The sequence below is a fragment of the Balaenoptera borealis genome (genome assembly GCF_965194805.1).
Source record: "Balaenoptera borealis genome assembly, chromosome: 12".
Classification (NCBI taxonomy): domain Eukaryota; kingdom Metazoa; phylum Chordata; class Mammalia; order Artiodactyla; family Balaenopteridae; genus Balaenoptera; species Balaenoptera borealis.
In genome coordinates this window covers 14,932,018-14,949,683 of record NC_138869.1, presented here as the reverse complement: position 1 = coordinate 14,949,683, position 17,666 = coordinate 14,932,018, and the positions used below count along the sequence as shown (strand labels likewise).

General features: G+C 40.8%; 1 long non-coding RNA gene across 7 annotated transcripts in view; it reads left to right on the top strand.

Moving 5' to 3' along the window:
• The first annotated feature begins 4,528 nt into the window (after positions 1 to 4,528).
• Positions 4,529 to 17,666, top strand: part of LOC309608144 — a 194,489-nt gene continuing 181,351 nt past the window's right edge. For all 7 annotated transcript variants that reach the window (XR_014232683.1, XR_014232684.1, XR_014232685.1 and 4 more), the window contains exon 1: positions 4,529 to 13,882. This is a non-coding gene — a long non-coding RNA (uncharacterized lncRNA). The remainder of the gene's footprint in view (positions 13,883 to 17,666) is intronic.

Genomic DNA, 17,666 nt, shown 5'->3' with positions numbered 1-17,666 from the left:
TCCATGCCTAATGTAATCACTAACCCTTGGACAAGCCCTATAACCAGAATAATGTTGAACTTCTACTCATATGTCAAGACCCTGCTCCAATCTGTAAATCTTTCCCTGATAACTACAACACACCGAGCAGATCCTTCTTTCTCCATGGGATCAGTCAGGGTTCCAGCGAATGGCAAACTCAAATTGAGTGATTTGAAGATCATTTAATGAATGGACTATTTACAAAGGTGGGACCAGGCTTAAGGAAAATCAAGAAGGGATGGCAAATCTCCCTGAGGCTAGTGATAGCTGAAAACCATTACCATTCGTAGGCTGAAGGGGAAAGCAGAGCAGTAGTGACCAGACCTTTGAGAGGGGCTCTAGAGAGATGGACACCCAATGGGAGTCTGCAGTGAATGCACAAGGCAGGGACCAGAGGAATAAACACCCTCACCTCACTCTTACCCCACCCTCTTGATCTGCTGGGCTTCCCACTGACTGAATCTACTCAGAATTTGGAAACAAGAGCAACTCTTGATGTACCCATATGGCTCAGCCTCATGTCCATATGATGGACTTGATAGATAGAGACAGGAGAGAGCTGGGGTCTGGCGGGGACATATGGAAGATACCCAGTAAACTCCCCTCCTCCCCACAGTCTTTACTGCCCATACATCGAATTTGGAAATTAGACATACTCTTATTCATGGTCTATTTCATATTATTACTGTGTATTACTACTGAAGTGTATGTTATTTAACTTTTCACGTATTAATGACTCCTCTTCCCAGCAATATTGTAAACTTCCAAAGGGTGATGAACATGTCTTATATTTTTCTGTCTCCCTAACTGAGCTTAGCCCCATAGTTACCATAAAGTTGGCATTCCGATACAAATTTGTTGCTTGCCCAAAATTTTTTATTTGTTGAGGGTTTTTCTGTGAGTCATCAATCCAAAAAGTGTAGGAACTCTATTTATTTAATGTTAGGTATGGCCAGGTGTACTTTAATGAAAAACAGACTTTAAGTTAGGTTTAGGGTCTCTCAGAGGTGGAATTGGACTATTTAGAGGGCATCTATCCAAACTCTAAAGCACGAATTCCTCATGTAACATCTCTGATATATTATTACCTACCTGGGGTTTTTAATAATTCTAATGACAGGGATCTTATTATCACATGAAGCAGTGGAGTACATCCAGTAGCTCTGATGAGTAGACACATCTTTCTCATAAGAGCCTCTGAGTAAGTCATTTACCTCCAGCCTCTGGCAATCACTGACGTGTTCTCTGTCATTATATTTTTGTCTTTTCCAGAATGCTGTATAAATGGAATCCAATATAACATGCAAACCTTTTGAGATGGGCTTCTTTCACTCATCATGCATTTGAGATTCATCCAAGTTGTTGAGTCTGTCAATAGTTTGTTCTTTTTTATTGCTGTATACTTTTCTATCATTGGATATGACACAATTTGTGTTATCTATTCACCATCCAAGGACACTTGGCTTGTTTCTAGTTTTGGCAATTATGATGCATGTCTGGGGCCAAGCAGTGGAAGGACAGAGAGAAAAACAAGAGTAACGGGTTCACCCTATTCCCTGGGATCACAGATTCTCTGATTGGAGAGGAAGGTTCTCCTTTTTCAGAGTTTTGGGCCTCTGAGGGAGCCTTTGGGTGCTGTTATTGTAGCTGCCTCCATGGCTGTGAATTATTTTTTTTTTTTTGGCTGAGGTGCAAGAAAAGAGGAAAAAAACAGGGGATTCACCGTACTGTCTCCCCTTCTCCTGGAGGGCTCTCTGTCAGTGCCGATGCCTGACTCTGGGTTTTGGGTTGCATTGATTCCAGGCCAGAAGATACCAGTGAGAAAAATGGTTAAACTCCTGCTGATTTGGTAGAGTTTCAAATTCTGGCCCTCTTCCCCAATTTGCATGCTACTGTTTACTTTTCAGAGTCCTCAGGTAGCTGTTCCATGAATTCTGTCCAGGTTTTAAAGCTTCATGCAGTGGGAGAGATAAGGTAGAGTGTGCTTACTTATTCCTCCTTACCTGAAAGCATGTCATTCTTTGAGTTTTTCATATCAAGTATTAGATTTTTAAAATTTCTAGTTCATTTCTTTAAAAAACCAGCTTGGAGATTTTTAAAAAATGGTTTCTTCCTCTTTATATTTGCAATTCCTTCTTTCTTTATATGGATATGAATGCATATTTTATTTTAGTGTCTGATAACGTCAGTATCTGAAATCATTGTGAGTCTGTTTCTGCTTATTTCTTTGTATGTTTTTTAAATGAATCCCTAATATGAGAATATATTTCTTGGAATATTACCATTGGGAATTCTTCAAAGCCTGGGATGAGGGTGGATTATCCCAAACAAACTTTATTTGCTTCTGCTAAGTGCTTGGGGTGCTATCAGACTGGGGTTGATTTAAACTAAATTCTTAGTTTGAGGTTTTGTGAGCTACCCATGTAGCGTGAGTTTAGGCAGTGAGCTTACTTGAAGGCTAGCCTGTGGGTTACAAATTCTGGGAATTTGTCTCACTGTCAAGATTCCAGCAAGGCAAACTTCTTTGCAGTCCTGTGATAGAATGCACATTTTTTCCTAATTCATCCATTTTCCAAAAGCATAACTCTTTGGGTTCCAGCTTTATGGGGTGGGTCCAGCATTAGACCTTGGGTGCCTCTTAATTTGGTCTTTTTGTCTTTTGAGCCTGGTAAGAACATGAAAAGCAATGGTTAATTTCAACAAATTTCATTATTGCCCTAAAGATGAAAGCTGACTTCAGTGTTCTCCCTCTATTCACTTAGTTTTGGGCTCAGTGTTCCTTATTTTCTTGCTGAATCATTGTTGCATTTATGAAGATTTAAAAGTACTTACCACATTTTGGTTGTTTTTGGTGGGAGAGTCTTTATTTGTCCACCATGTTTGTAGAAATGGAATATTCTCTCCATTAGATCGTGTACTGAAATTCAATTAGATCTCAGTTGAAATAAGGTATATTGAATACATATGGTATAATAGGAAGGGTTGTGATCTAGTATTTTTACTACATTGCCAGTTGGGCATGAAGAAACCACATCTCTTTCTGGACCTATATCCTTATTTGTTATGTGACAGAATTGGCTTCAATCACCGCTGAGACTTTGAAACTCTGGTGATTGCTTTTTAAGCCGTGTTTTGGAGGTGATTATCAAAGTTTCTTCCAATCTCATTTCTGTTATCATGACCACCTTCTAAAAAGTCCATGTTTAGGGTATTTTGACATCTTAGCTAGTGTAATCAGAGACATGCTGAACAGCATCTTGTTAAATTTTTGTCTCTCTGGAGTTCTGATTGTTAAGAATGAAATGATTCAGTATAACTTGATAGCATTATTCACACAGTAGAGAGTACAGTCATCACAAGGGTTTGTTACTAGCATATCTAAGTGGTATCCCCAGCACTGCAAGTGTAATTCACTGCACACAGATTCAGGAGGCTAACAGCAGTCATGGTGTGTTCGTTGACTGTGGAGTGTGTGTGTTTACAAGTGTCTTGGCATCCGTGGGTGATACAGGATGGTGCCATTGTTTTGCAAAATAAAAAAAAAAATTCTACTTCTCTGGGCAAGCAATCTGCGTGTTTAAAAAGCAGCAATTGCCTACTCAAGTAGTAAACAACATCCCTGTTGAAATTATACAGGATGTTGTGTGACTTTCTTTGAATCATAAGTGTTTGGAATTCTCTGAGGCATATACAGACACCTTTAGATCCAGAATCAGAAGATGCTTTGAGATAATCCAATCAAGTTCAAGTTGTAGTTTAACTTTTACACTGCAGAAACTTTTTTTTTTTTGGAAAAAATACTTGGAATTTGGAGTCCCAATATATAAAATATACTAAATTAACATTTTTAATAGCATAAATTTACAAACTCAAGTTTTATCATGTTTATTATAATATTAATAATGGGGTCATTTTGATGATTTGGTGAAACAAATTTCAAACTTAAAAATTTCAGTGTAGGACTTCATTTAATCAACAAATATTTACTGACTTTCTATTTGGTGTGAGCCATTGTGGTAAGGTACTATTTTCCATAGAGATTCTAAGGGTTATTGATGATAATAGTAGTCTTATTTCACTTAGAACATCTACACAATTAAAATAAAATGTGCAGAACCCCCATGGGACATCCCAAAGAACACAGTTTGAATTGTACTGGTCTAATTCCACTTTTTCCAGTGGAGATAATGTTGGCCCTGAAAGAGATAATATTTTTCCCAAAGAGGAAGGTAAAATAACATTTCTTGTGTATCTACTAAGTGCAGGTCGTGAGACGTATTCCAAATACAGAGCCGATATATTTTTTTGAAATTTACCTTATCTTTGAGATGTTACTGATATTGATATTATTAGACCCATATTATAGAGGAGGAAATTGGGCTGAAGAGGTAGACAGCAGCCAAATACAGACCTTTTTAGATGCATTGATTACTTTGGCTATCAGTTTAAATAGGAGTGGTTTGACCAGATGTGTGTTGTTTTTTTGTTTTTATTGATCTTTGCTATTGTTTTCTTTGTTTCTATTTCATTTATTTCTGCTCTGATCTTTATGATTTCTTTCCTTCTGCTAACTTTGGGTTTTGTTTGTTCTTCTTTCTCTAGTTTCTTTAAGTGTAAGGTTAGATTGTTTACTTGAGCTTTTTCTTGTTTCTTTAGGTAGGCTTGTATAGCTATAAACTTCCCTCTTAGAACCGCTTTTGCTGCATCCCATAGGTTTTGGGTCGTCGTGTGTTCATTGTCATTTGTCTCTAGGTATTTTTTTATTTCCTGTTTGACTTCTTCAGTGATCTCTTGGTTATTTAGTAACGTATTGTTTAGCCTCCATGTGTTTGTCTTTTTTACGTTTTTTTCCCTGTAATTCATTTCTAATCTCATAGCGTTGTGGTCAGAAAAGATGCTTGATATGATTTCAATTTTCTTAAATTTACTGAGGCTTAATTTGTGACCCAAGATGTGATCTATCCTGGAGAATGTTCCGTGCGCACTTGAGAAGAACGTGTAATCTGCTGTTTTTGGATGGAATGTCCTATATATATCAATTAAATCTATCTGGTCTATTGTGTCATTTAAAGCTTCTGTTTCCTTATTTATTTTCATTTTGGATGATCTGTCCATTGGTGTAAGTGAAGTGTTAAAGTCCCCCACTAGTATTGTGTTACTGTCGATTTCCTCTTTTATAGCTGTTAGCAGTTGCCTTATGTATTGAGGTGCTCCTATGTTGGGTGCATATATATTTATAATTGTTATATCTTCTTCTTGGATTGATCCCTGGATCATTATGTAGTGTCCTTCCTTGTCTCTTGTAACATTCTTTATTTTAAAGTCTATTTTATCTGATATGAGTATAGCTACTCCAGCTTTCTTTTGATTTCCATTTGCATGGAATATCTTTTTCCATCCCCTCACTTTCAGTCTGTATGTGTCCCTAGGTCTAAAGTGGGTCTCTTGTAGACAGCATATATATGGGTCTTGTTTTTGTATCCATTCAGCCAGTCTATGTCTTTTGGTTGGGGCATTTAATCCATTCACGTTTAAGGTAATTATCGATATGTGTGTTCCTATGACCATTTTCTTAATTGTTTTGGGTTTGTTTTTGTAGGTCCTTTTCTTCTCTTGTGTTTCCCACTTAGAGAAGTTCCTTTAGCATTTGTTGTAGAGCTGGTTTGGTGGTGCTGAATTCTCTTAGCTTTTGCTTGTCTGTAAAGCTTTTGATTTCTCCATCAAATCTAAATGAGATCCTTGCCGGGTAGAGTAATCTTGGTTGTAGGTTCTTCCCTTTCATCACTTTAAGTATATCATGCCACTCCCTTCTGGCTTGCAGAGTTTCTGCTGAGAAATCAGCTGTTAACCTTATGGGAGTTCCCTTGTATGTTATTTGTCGTTTTTCCCTTGCTGCTTTCAATAATTTTTCTTTGTCTTTAATTTTTGCCACTTTGATTACTATGTGTCTCGGCGTGTTTCTCCTTGGGTTTATTCTGTATGGGACTCTCTGCGCTTCCTGGACTTGGGTGGCTATTTCCTTTCCCAGGTTAGGGAAGTTTTCGACTATAATCTCTTCAAATATTTTCTCTGGTCCTTTCTCTCTCTCTTCACCTTCTGGGACCCCTATAATGCGAATGTTGTTGCGTTTAATGTTGTCCCAGAGGTCTCTTAGGCTGTCTTCATTTCTTTTCATTCTTTTTTCTTTAGTCTGTTTCGCAGCAGTGAATTCCACCATTCTGTCTTCCAGGTCACTTATCCGTTCTTCTGCCTCAGTTATTCTGCTATTGATTCCTTCTAGTGTAGTTTTCATTTCAGTTATTGTATTGGTCATCTCTGTTTGTTTGTTCTTTAATTCTTCTAGGTCTTTGTTAATCATTTCTTGCATCTTCTCAATCTTTGCCTCCATTCTTATTCCGAGGTCCTGGATCATCTTCACTATCATTATTCTGAATTCTTTTTCTGGAAGGTTGCCTATCTCCACTTCATTTAGTTGTTTTTCTGGGGTTTTTTCTTGTTCCTTCATCTGGTACATAGCCCTCTGCCTTTTCATCTTCTCTATCTTTCTGTAACTGTGGTTTTTGGTCCACAGGCTGCAGGATTGTAGTTTTTCTTGCTTCTGCTGTCTGCCCTCTGGTTGTTGAGGCTATCTAAGAGGCTTGATGGGAGGCTCTGGTGGTGGGTAGACCAGATGTGTGTTTTTAATAATGTGTTCTATGGACTTTACGTGTATTACCTATAATTCTCAGAAAAATTGAAGGAAGTAGCATGATTACATTTTCCCTATGTTACAAACTAGCATATTGAGACACAGCAAAGTTGGGTCACTTGGCCTGGGTAGTGTGTAAGGGGGAGTGAGTGGCAGAGCTGGAATTGGAACCCAGGTGGTCTGGCTGAAGAGCTCTATGCTTTTTGAGCTACGCAGTGGTCAGTGCTCTGCAGCCAGAGGCCACCAGAACTCACCTGTGGTTCCAAAAGCTGGTTTAGTGGTCACAGCCACAGGGGCAAATACTCATGGAAAACCAGAGATGCCTTTGTAAGAGGGAGTTAGAAAGGACTTATAGAATTGGGGCTGCATTAGGTGATTTGAAGAGGCTTCAAGGATGTGACACTTTGTTCTGGATTGCATGCTGTCATAGAATGGCGTAATTCTATGATTGGGACTCTTAAGAAATCTAATCGTATAAGAGGGGAAAAGAGTGAGGCTAGAGCTGTAATTAGTAAAGAAGCAGCAGTATCGTTATCCCGAGTGGGGATGGGGATAGGGGAGATTTGGCCATTTCTGTGCTTCGGGCAGTGTTCATGTTTTGTCTGTTTTGGCAGGATGACAGAGAGGGCTAACATCCATCAGATGTTGTCTGATGCTGATGATCTGTGAAATTATTTATAGTCAACCGGAAACTACTCAGGCTTAATTGTTAGAGGTTAAGGGCAGCTTCTAGCAACTCTAATATGTAGTGATAGTGCCAGGACAGCTCCTCGCTATTTGAGGATGCTTTCCTCTCCTTCACAGTATACAGCCTTTCAGGAAACGTGCCCTCTCAGATGGCTGTGTAGAGATGGAGCTGCCAGGGAGCAGGAGAGGATGCCAGGGTACCACTTAGCAGGCCATTGCTGAGGCCAGGAAAGAGGCGTTGCAAGCTTGGCTGTATGAATAGAGAGAGCAGGGCGGCCTGGTGGATTTGAATGTCAGCGGGGATCACATATTCTATAAGAACTCCAGTTTGATGTATTGGGATTGAGACACAAAAGCACCTGAGAAAACACAAAATACTCATGGAGCCCCAGTTGTCATGGGATAATGAGGAAGGGAACAATCTTACAAATACTACCTCAGCTTCATCTCCCCCAAATATTCTCAGGCCACTGAATCTCTGATTTCCAGAGAGGCCGAGATTTATAGAGACCTCTTTTTCCTCCAGAATATTTGGATTGTTTTCACAAACTTCTTGAGACCAGTACTTTCACTGGCTGAAACCCCTCTTTCATATTGACACGGTCCTCCCAGGAGGCACGTGGGAGTTAGATCTGTGTTTGGGGATTTGCCTTATATATGATATGACCGGGAACGGAGAGAAATGCTTTTGGTTATGAGTGTAGGGGCCATAGAAGTGAGGATTAGAGAGATTTGCATGTTGTGTGGAAAGCAAATCATCCTAGAACAACATGCCTGTGTAACCAGTGAGCCTGTTTATCTCCATGAATCCTTTGGGATTTAAAATAGAGCTACCATATGATCCAGCAATCCCACGTCTGGGCATATATCCAGAGAAAACCATAATTTGAAAGGATACATCCACCCCAATGTTCATTGCAGCACTATTTACAACAGTGAAGACATTGAAGCAACCTAAATGTCCATCGGTGGAGGAATGGATAAAGAAGGTGTGGCACATATATACAGTGGAATATTACTCAGCCATAAAAAAGAACAAAATAATGCCATTTGCAGTGACATGGATGGACCTAGAGATTGTCAAAATGAGTGAAGTAAGTCAGACAGAGAAAGACAAATATATGATATCACTTATATGTGGAATCTAAAGAAATGATACAAATGAGCCTGTTTACAAAACAGAAGTTGAGTCACAGATGTAGAAAACAAACTTGTGGTTACCAAAGGGGAAAGGGGGAGAGAGGGATAAATTGGGAGATTGGGATTGACATATACACACTGCTATATATAAAATAGATATCTAATAAGAACCTACTGAATAGCACAGGGAACCCTACGCAATACTCTGTAATGACCTATATGGGAATAGAATCTAAAAAAGAGTGGATATATGTATATGTATAACTGATTCACTTCGCTGTACCGGAGAAACTAACAGAACATTGTAAATCAGCTATACTCCAAAAAAAATTAGTAAACAAAAAAAAAAATTCCGTTTTAACTGAAGAGTAATTTCAATAGTGTTTTTTCTCAACTGCCTCCTGTACCTTGCCCTTTACTCCAAAAACCCCATGAGGCATTGGTTCTACAGAGGATCACCAAGCAGAATAGTTAGTACTAAACTGGGTCCTACCTCCCTATTTATGACACCTGAACCTCCACAGATTTGCCAAGCCAGTATTGTCATGTTATAACCTCATTAGAAATGCAGCGTGATAGCCTCAATTGGATTCTAGTGCCATAACCTTGCCAGAATTCTCATCTCAGAATCGTACTAGGATTTTAATGTTATACCTATAAGGGTTTAAGACATCCAAGTTAAGATATAAGACAAAGTAATAAGGCAGACAGAACCCAAAGTATCACTTTACTACTGTTAAGGTCAGGGGGTGGAGGATATGCTCAATATCTTTATGCAAGTGGGTTTTCTAATAGTCAACCTCAGAATTAGGCAGCCTCACCTCCCTGGCATGGCATTGTGACTTCCTTTGTCCAGGAGGGTGGGAGAGAGGCTGGGAACATCATGGTCTCTGAAGCTCATTCCTGTGGCGGGAAAGGTCAGGTAGAGGGAATTGCCCACTAATAATTCAGTTAAACAAAATTCTGTCTCATAGAATTTGTGTATTCTAATATAACCACCTAGCTTGAAACACAGTATCATAAGTGACCCTGAATTCAAGTGTTAAAACCCAGCTGGGATTCTCTAGTTAAAACTCCACTGATTCTAGACTTTTCGTGTTAAATGCAATCTAGAAGGAAAAAACGTTCAGAGCTCAGAGCAGATTAAAGAGTTTACATGATAATTAAATAATTTTAGGCAAATAAGAGTGAGAGCTCTTCCTTCGTGTGCCATTTGGGACCCATGATTTTATTGGTCAGAAGCCAATGAACTTTCATTATTTGGAGAAATAGCTAGTCCACAATGAAATTGCTACTGAGGCCCCTCCACCTATCTTAAGGGGAGCCCTGGGGCTGGGATGTCCATTCAGAGTTACTACAAGGTAAAGCCAAGGGTGGGACTTTTATTTTTAATTGAAGTATAGTTGATTTACAATTTTATGTTGGCTTCACATATAAAGCATAGTGATTCAGTATTTTTGCAGATTATACTCCTTTATAGGTTATCACAAGATAATGGCCATAATTCCCTGTGCTACAGAGTATATCCTTGCTGTTTATCTATTTTTTACGTAGTGGTTTGTACCTGTTAATTCTGTACCGCTAATTTGTCCCTCTCCCCTTCTTTCTTCCCTTTGGTAACCACACATTTGTTTTCTGTATCTGTGAGTCTCTTTCTGTTTTGCACATACACTCATTTGTGTTATGTTTTAGATTAGAGGGTGGAGCTTTTGTACCAGCCCTTGTGACCCTGAGCAAGGTAGTTCCCTGCAGCGGGGTGGGGGGGCAGCTGGCAGCAAGGGTGGCAGCTGTGAGCTGACACGACTGTCATTCTCAGAAGCTGCAGGTTAGCGGTGTGAGACCAGGGAGGGGATCTTGGTGAGCCTCACAGGACCCCACTGCCTCTAATTGTCCTTTTCCAGATGAAACAGAGAGCCATGTAGCTCATTACACGTAAGTAGACCGTCCACGATCTCCAGACTCCCATACTGGTGGTCTTTCCACTCTGAGTGGCTCAAAGACGTATTTTACTCACTGTGCATCTCTAATCATGTTAGATACCTAATGTGTCCTTAAATCGTCAGGAGAAGGGAGGTTCAGGATCCCTGACTTGTGGGTTCCTGTCAGAGTGTCATTCAAGGCTGAATAGGTTGGAGCTGTGGATTTAGAAAGCATCAGGCAGTGCTTCTATAGCATTTACTGCTCTAACTTCCCTGCATGAGTTAATTCATTTACTGTCCGTCGGCATTATGTGGCAGGTATATTCTCATTTTTACAGTTGATGAAACAGAAGCACCGATATTTAAGTAATTCACCCAGCGGTGCCAGAACCAGTAGGTGATAGGACCGGAATTCGGGCTCAGAGAGTCTAGATCAAGAGTTTATGCTCTTAACCTTATAGGAAAAAAATTGTCTCTCCCTTGATTTCTGATGTACTTACTCTGGGTCAGGCACGGGGCTTAGCGTTTTACTCCACAGGTCTTTGAGGTTGATTCAGATATTATCCTCATTTTGAGGACGGGGACACCATTGGCCGAGAGGTTTGTAACCTGCCCCAGTTCACGTGGCGAGAAGGTGGTGGGACTCGGATTTAAATATGGATCCGTCTGATTTCACAGTCTCTATTTTTAGCTGACACCTCCAGTGTTTAGTTTTTATGTTTTGATAAGAAAGCCAGTAAAGCCTCGTGACATGTTTTTCAAGTTCTTGTAAAGCAAAATGAAGCTATTTCTGGGGCAGGTTGGGACCCTGCAGGAGTGGCTTTATGTTTCCACAGATTTCATCCTTAGCGAATTTCTGTTAGAAGAAAAAAAATTCGAAGAAGAAAATAAACAAGTATCAGACATTTAATAGGTGCCTGATAACGTCACATACATTCTCTATAATGAGAAATAACAGACATGAATTGTGACCATGTGAAAACACAGTGTCCACTCCCTACCCCTCACTTTTCAGGGGAGCACGAGAGTATTGTGCCCTGAGGAATGGAGCTTCTCTCTGGCAGGTGGTTAACAGCGCCACAGGGGGATTGAACCCCAGACCACAACCTTGGTAACACTAGACCCCAAGCAACTGAGCTCTTCACTGGTTTGGGGGAAAATAAATAAAGAATCTAAGGATCAAAACAAGTCCTTTCTTAGATCCTGATCAGACACCTTATAAATATTTTCATTTTCTTGCTTCTGAAGTTCAGGAGCCTAGATTTGAGTGTAGGTTAAAGAAAGTCTTGTCCCGTTCAGGTGTTCCCTTAAAAGAGAGCTAGAGCGTTTCTCTTAGGCTCTGAGACCAGCTGAGCACCTGCCCGCTGCCTTTGCCCAAAGCTTTCAAAATGAATGACCAGGCACGTTATTGCCACCCATGTGGAAAGAGAGGCTGACAAGGGTTTGTTGATGGAGCCTGGCGTGGTTCAGTGGTGGGACGGACTTTGTGCTAACATCAAATAGCAGTGATTTCAGGTTTATGACTGTTATCAAATATAATGATGTGGAATGAGACTGAATTGTACCATAATAGCAATAAAAATCAACCTGGAAGGAGAGATGCTTCCATCTGTTTTGCTGTTGCTCTGGGACCTTGATTGTGTGCATTTGAGGTGGGGCTATGAGTGTGAAAGATGAGATGTTGTGATTCCCCCTGAGTGGAAGATAGGGCAACCCGGGCTGCTGTGGTCACAGAGAACTCAGACTAGGATAGGTATTTCCGGGCCAGGCATCAGCTGTCACTTCAATAATCAACGCCGATGGTTGTCTTCTTGGGAGTTCAACTAAGGGAGGGGAGAGAAGGCTTGAGCCGGCTGGGTGAGACTTGGTGTTATTGAAATAGAACAGCTCTTGTGCAAACTGCAGGCGACTGTAGTTCTACATTTTTGTACACTGGGAGGTTTCCTTGCTTGGATAGTTGGAGAATGATCCCTTACATTTCTTACGGGTCTTCTGTGCAATACTTTCAGACATGTCTTATGCATCCCAAACAAACAAGCTAACAAAATCCCTTGGTTAAATGAATTCCAAAAATATTATATATGATGTCTTCCCTTTTTCAGTTAGCTTTGCACTTGCCTGTCTTCCAGACTCAAGAAGTCCTGTCCCTACCTCTGTTTATCTGAAAACTGTAAATGCTTATTTGACCATGGAGAATTTTTACCTCTTAGTATCTGATGGAGCTGGTGTTTTAAGAAAACATTTTTTGAAACACGTTTAGAGAACTGTGCCTCGTTAGCTGTCCGTGTTTGGGTCGAGGTGATTTCTTTGTACTTGAAGGACACAGACAGTGCTGAGCTTGAAATCTGGCCCCTCGTCAGGGCTGGGAAGATGCGACCGCATGCTCAAATGCAGCCACTAGTCTGGGGGAAGGATTGCCCATGTTGAAATGCCTAGAGGCTGACTGAGCTGAGAATAGTATTCTCAGTGCAGAGGACCTCTGTTGAAACCAATTTTTAAAGTCTTATTTTATGTTTAGGAAAAGAGAGCTGTGTGGGCTAAATAAAGGAATTCATTTGTGGTCCATCTTTAGGGATGGATAAGGGGAGACCCAAGGACATGAAAGGGACAATGTCTAGGAGGATTCACCGCAACTCTGGAGTCTTCACTGTGGTTTTGTTACTCAAGGTCCCTTGAGGTCCTGGGGTGAGTTAAGAGAAGACAGAGACCTCCCTGGCTGTCCATAACCCAGGAGACCTTGTCATACTCTCACAGACCAAGAGCCTGTGGCATCATCAGTAGCACGATGTCTCCACTATATCTCAAAGCTTTGGACCAAGTCTTTCATAGTTCTCAGGAGGGTTTAATTGCAGAGTTTTATTGCACAGTCTTATCCCCTAGTTACACCGCACCTGTACCAATGGAGCTTTTAGTTTCAAGTAACCAAACTCCAGCTTAAACTGCTGCAAGCCTGAAAAAAGAATTTAGTGGATTATATACCAGGAAAGTACAGGAATCCTGTTCAGATACAGCTCAATTCAAGGCTCAAGCAATTTGTTCATGCCTTCTCCCCTCTCACCCCTTCTCCCCACCCCCAGGATTCAGTTCTGCATCCCTCAGAGCTGGCTTCTGTCTCAGGCAATATTTCTCTGTAAGATGGAAAAAGAGCATCTGGAAACCCAAGATTCACATTTTCAGAGGTTAACGGAATTGAAAAATACTTTCCCTTTCCCAAGACCTCTAGCAAAATCTTTGAATCAGGTTTTCTTGGGCCAGTTTGAGTCAGAGCCTGTTCCTGGACCCATCGCTGTGGCCAAGCTGGTGGAACATGCTGACTGGCATGGCCGGGGTCACAGCCTCAAGTCTGGTGCTGGGAGTAGAGAGTCAGCTGTACCACATCAGCAGGGAGGTCTTTCCCCAAAGTTGAGATGCTATGACCAGAAAAAGGGTGAGTGCACTGGAAAGAGAAAAATAACAGGTGTTCTTTTTAGTGGTGTAACTACTCTCATCATGCTATGGGGGGATGCAGGGAGGGGAAGCAGTAGAGGATGCTTTACCAAGAGAGAAAGGCTAAATTCGGCGCCTTTGTGAACATTGCATGGTAAGTCCTGTAGGAGAAAACCAGGGAGATGCTTATATTTTGTTTATGTGAATCATGGTTAAGTTGTGTCTTAGGTTGGTTGTTCTCTGTTTGTCTCCTCTCTCCCCTCATTCCCTGCTCCTTTCTGCCCTGTCCTTGGCCCAGGACTCTGGCCCCTCTGAACTGTATCACCTGGGCTTCCTTGAGCTCTGACTTCCACATGGGTTTGGGCAAGAGAGGCATCAGCAGGAGACTGAAGGGCGGGAGGAAAGGAGTTGGGGTATTTACTCCCTGCTCCTTTCCTGTACCTGAGCTGCGGCTCAGCAGTGGCTGCAGTTCACTCAGCTGAGAGTCCTGCCTGGACATCCTTCTTTGGTTCCAGTGACACCCCTTCCTCTCCCCGCCCCTGCAGCCTTGAGAGTTGGAACGGCAGGCATTCTGGTTTCCTGCTGTTGCTAGTACTCAGGTTACTAACCATTCCTCTTAGATTCCCTTAATCCTGCCCCTATCTCTGTAGGAATACTTTCCTTAAATTCTTTTTAGAATCCCATCTGAATGTGCCTTCTCTTTCTTCCCAGGTCCATGAACTTCATTTATAAACTTTGCAGGATTTTTGAGAGACCTGGAGACTTTTCTCTGTCCCCTTTTCAGTATGAATAGGTATAAATATCCAGGCCAATATGGCTCTGACATGTTCACTAGGGAAAAGGGGAGAAAAGACTTTTGGAAGGTGCAGAGGAATGAAGGTTATCATAAGGTGGTAAATAAGGAGAGAGGGGGGGCTGTAAAGATAGCTCATTCCAAAATGACTGGAGATGACAGTGCTTAACCCTGGAGCATCTAGGATCCTAGGTGCTTGGTGCTTAGTGAGAAGCTGATGATGTTTTCTCAGTTCCAGCTGAGACCATCCCATAGTCACTCGTGTATGGCTGTCATTTTTGTTACCTGTTGTTTACTATCCCCGTGTGGTTAGCCTCTGCATTTTTGGAGGAAGGAGCAAAGGTGGGAGATGGTGCTGAAAAGACTCCATTGTGGGGATAGAATAAGAGGTATCAGCTCTGGGAAGGAAGGGCAGGAAAGGAGTCTCAATGCTAGGAGCTGTAGAAAGAAAAAAAGGGTGCATAGGAGGCTGGCCAAGGAGAGGGAAGTGAGCCTGAGATCACTGGTAGCAGTTCCTTGTGGGTTCCTGTAAAAACCTGTGATTTGGTTTCAGCAGTAGATTTCTGACCCTACTGTGTATAGACGGGCCATTGGGGGAGCATTTGAGCCTGGGTCTCTCATTATAGGGTAAAATCAAATTTGGAAATGAAAGACTTTATTTTAATGCATTTAAGAAAACGAACAGACAGAATGTAGTTTCTCTTCTCTCACAGTCATTGTTTTGAGGGAAATATATATTTATGTACATATTAACAGCGACGTGGTAAGTGAGGAATGAACACATCTGTAGGAGACTTCATCAAGGAATGAGTAAGTGTCTAGGAGAATCCGAAGGCAAACCCCTTAACTTTTGTGAGTAGGATAAAAAGGAAGGCACATCAGGGGAGGGACAACCATTCTAGACAGAAGACACAGCAAACCCAAGGGCACAGAAGATCCCAGAAGAGCTACAGTTGTACCAGATGAACAGTTGTACCCAGTGAGGCTGGTTGGGAGCTGGACCATGGAGGACCTTGTACGCCAAGCTAAGGAATTTACATGGATGAGCATTTTCCAACGTATGTCCCTTAGAACAGTAATCCTGGGAGACAAATATTGAGAACAGGAACTCACTTAAAATCGGGAAATTACCTCCCTTTGTCAACTTCTTGGAGATTTACAATGCACATTAGTGTATTAAATGTTCTGATAAGTACTGCGGTAAAAACAATTGTCTGTTTAATTTTGCTGTATCCAGTTTTGTCTACTCTTTTTTTTGTTTGTTTTTTGTTCCTACTTAATTCTCAAAATAATGATCTTTATAAAAGATTTTGGTTATAGCAACAGTTCTTTTCTTTTTTTAAATGAGCTTGGGTTGGGCAAAGATTTCTTTTTTTTCCTTCTTTTTTTTCTTCCAGTTTTACTGAGATGTGATTGACATGTAGCACCGTATAAGTTTCTGGTATATAGCATAATGATTTGACTAACATACATCATTAAATGATTACCACAGTAAGTTCAGGGAACATCTATCATCTCATATAGATACAAAATAAAGGAAAAAGAAAACAATTTCCTTGTGACGAGAACTCTTAGGATTTACCTTCTTAACAATTTTCATATATAACATACAACAGTGTTAATTATATTAATAATTTGTACACTACATCCCTAGTACTCATTTATCTTAAAACTGGAAGTTTGTACCTTTTGACCACCTTCATACAATTCTCTCTCCCCCATGCTTTGTCTACTCTTATTTAAATGTGTAACTTTTTAAAAAAAAAAAAAAAGCAAATGTGTTTTTACAATTTTTAAAATTAATGATCCACAGAACTCATTTTGGGGAAATAGTGAAAGGAGACTGTCATAGAGGAATGACATCATTACATCTGGGTTTTAGAATGATCACTCTAATGACCAACGTGGACAGGACGGGGGGAAGGGGAAAGTGAAGGCAGAGGGACCCATGAAAAGGCTTCTGTGGTAGCCCTGGAGAGTAATGACAAGATGCTGAGCTAAGGCATTAGCAAGGGGAGTGATGAAAGGGAGTTAGATGTCTGAGAGACAGAATCGACCATTCAGCACTTGAGTGATCAAATATGGGGCGATAACACACTATGAACTCAAATATATTTTAAAAAATCTTTTATTAGGAAATAAAGTATAACAGCAGTTATAACAACACTGATCGAGCACATGCCATTGCGCCATGTAACGTTCTAAGTGCTTGTAATGAATTAACTAATACAATTTTTGCAAAAAGCCTCTGAGGGGGATGCTATCACTTTACAGGTGATAAAACCAAGTCACATAGAGATGTATTACCTGCCCAAGGTCACGTGCTTGATGAACGTAGAAGTCTTCAAAGTATGGCCCTTCACCTGTGTTTGTATAGCTTGAGAACTAAGAATGGTTGTTTTTTTTTTTATTTTAATATTTTCAAATGGTTGGGAAAACAATCCAGAAAGGAATAACATTTCTGGACATAAGGCTTTGCGACAGAGGCCTGATAGCCTGCAAAGCTGAAAATATTTACTGTCTGGCTTTTTGCAGAGTTTGCAGATGCCTGAATAAGTGGCACAGCCAGGATTCAAATCTGAGATTCACAGCCAGATCCAGGGGTGAGGGGTGGAATGAATTGGGAGATTGGGATTGACATCTATACGCTACTATGTGTAAAATAGATAACTAATGAGAACCTACTGTATAGCTCAGGGAACTCGACTCAGTGCTCTGTGGTGACCTAAATGGGAAGGAAATGCAAAAAAAGAGGGGATATATGTATACATATAGCTGATGCACTTTGCTGTACAGTAGAAACTAACACACACTGTAAAGCAACTCTACTCCGATAAAAATTAATTATTTAAAAAAAAAAATAAAGCCGGATCTGGCCGTCCTCTGCAGGCAAGACCACCCAGGTTCTGGAAAGGCAGGCTTGAGACCAGGTGTGCCTTCACAGAGCTCACAGACTGGTGAGAGATGGGTAAGTGAACAGTCCCCTGGGATC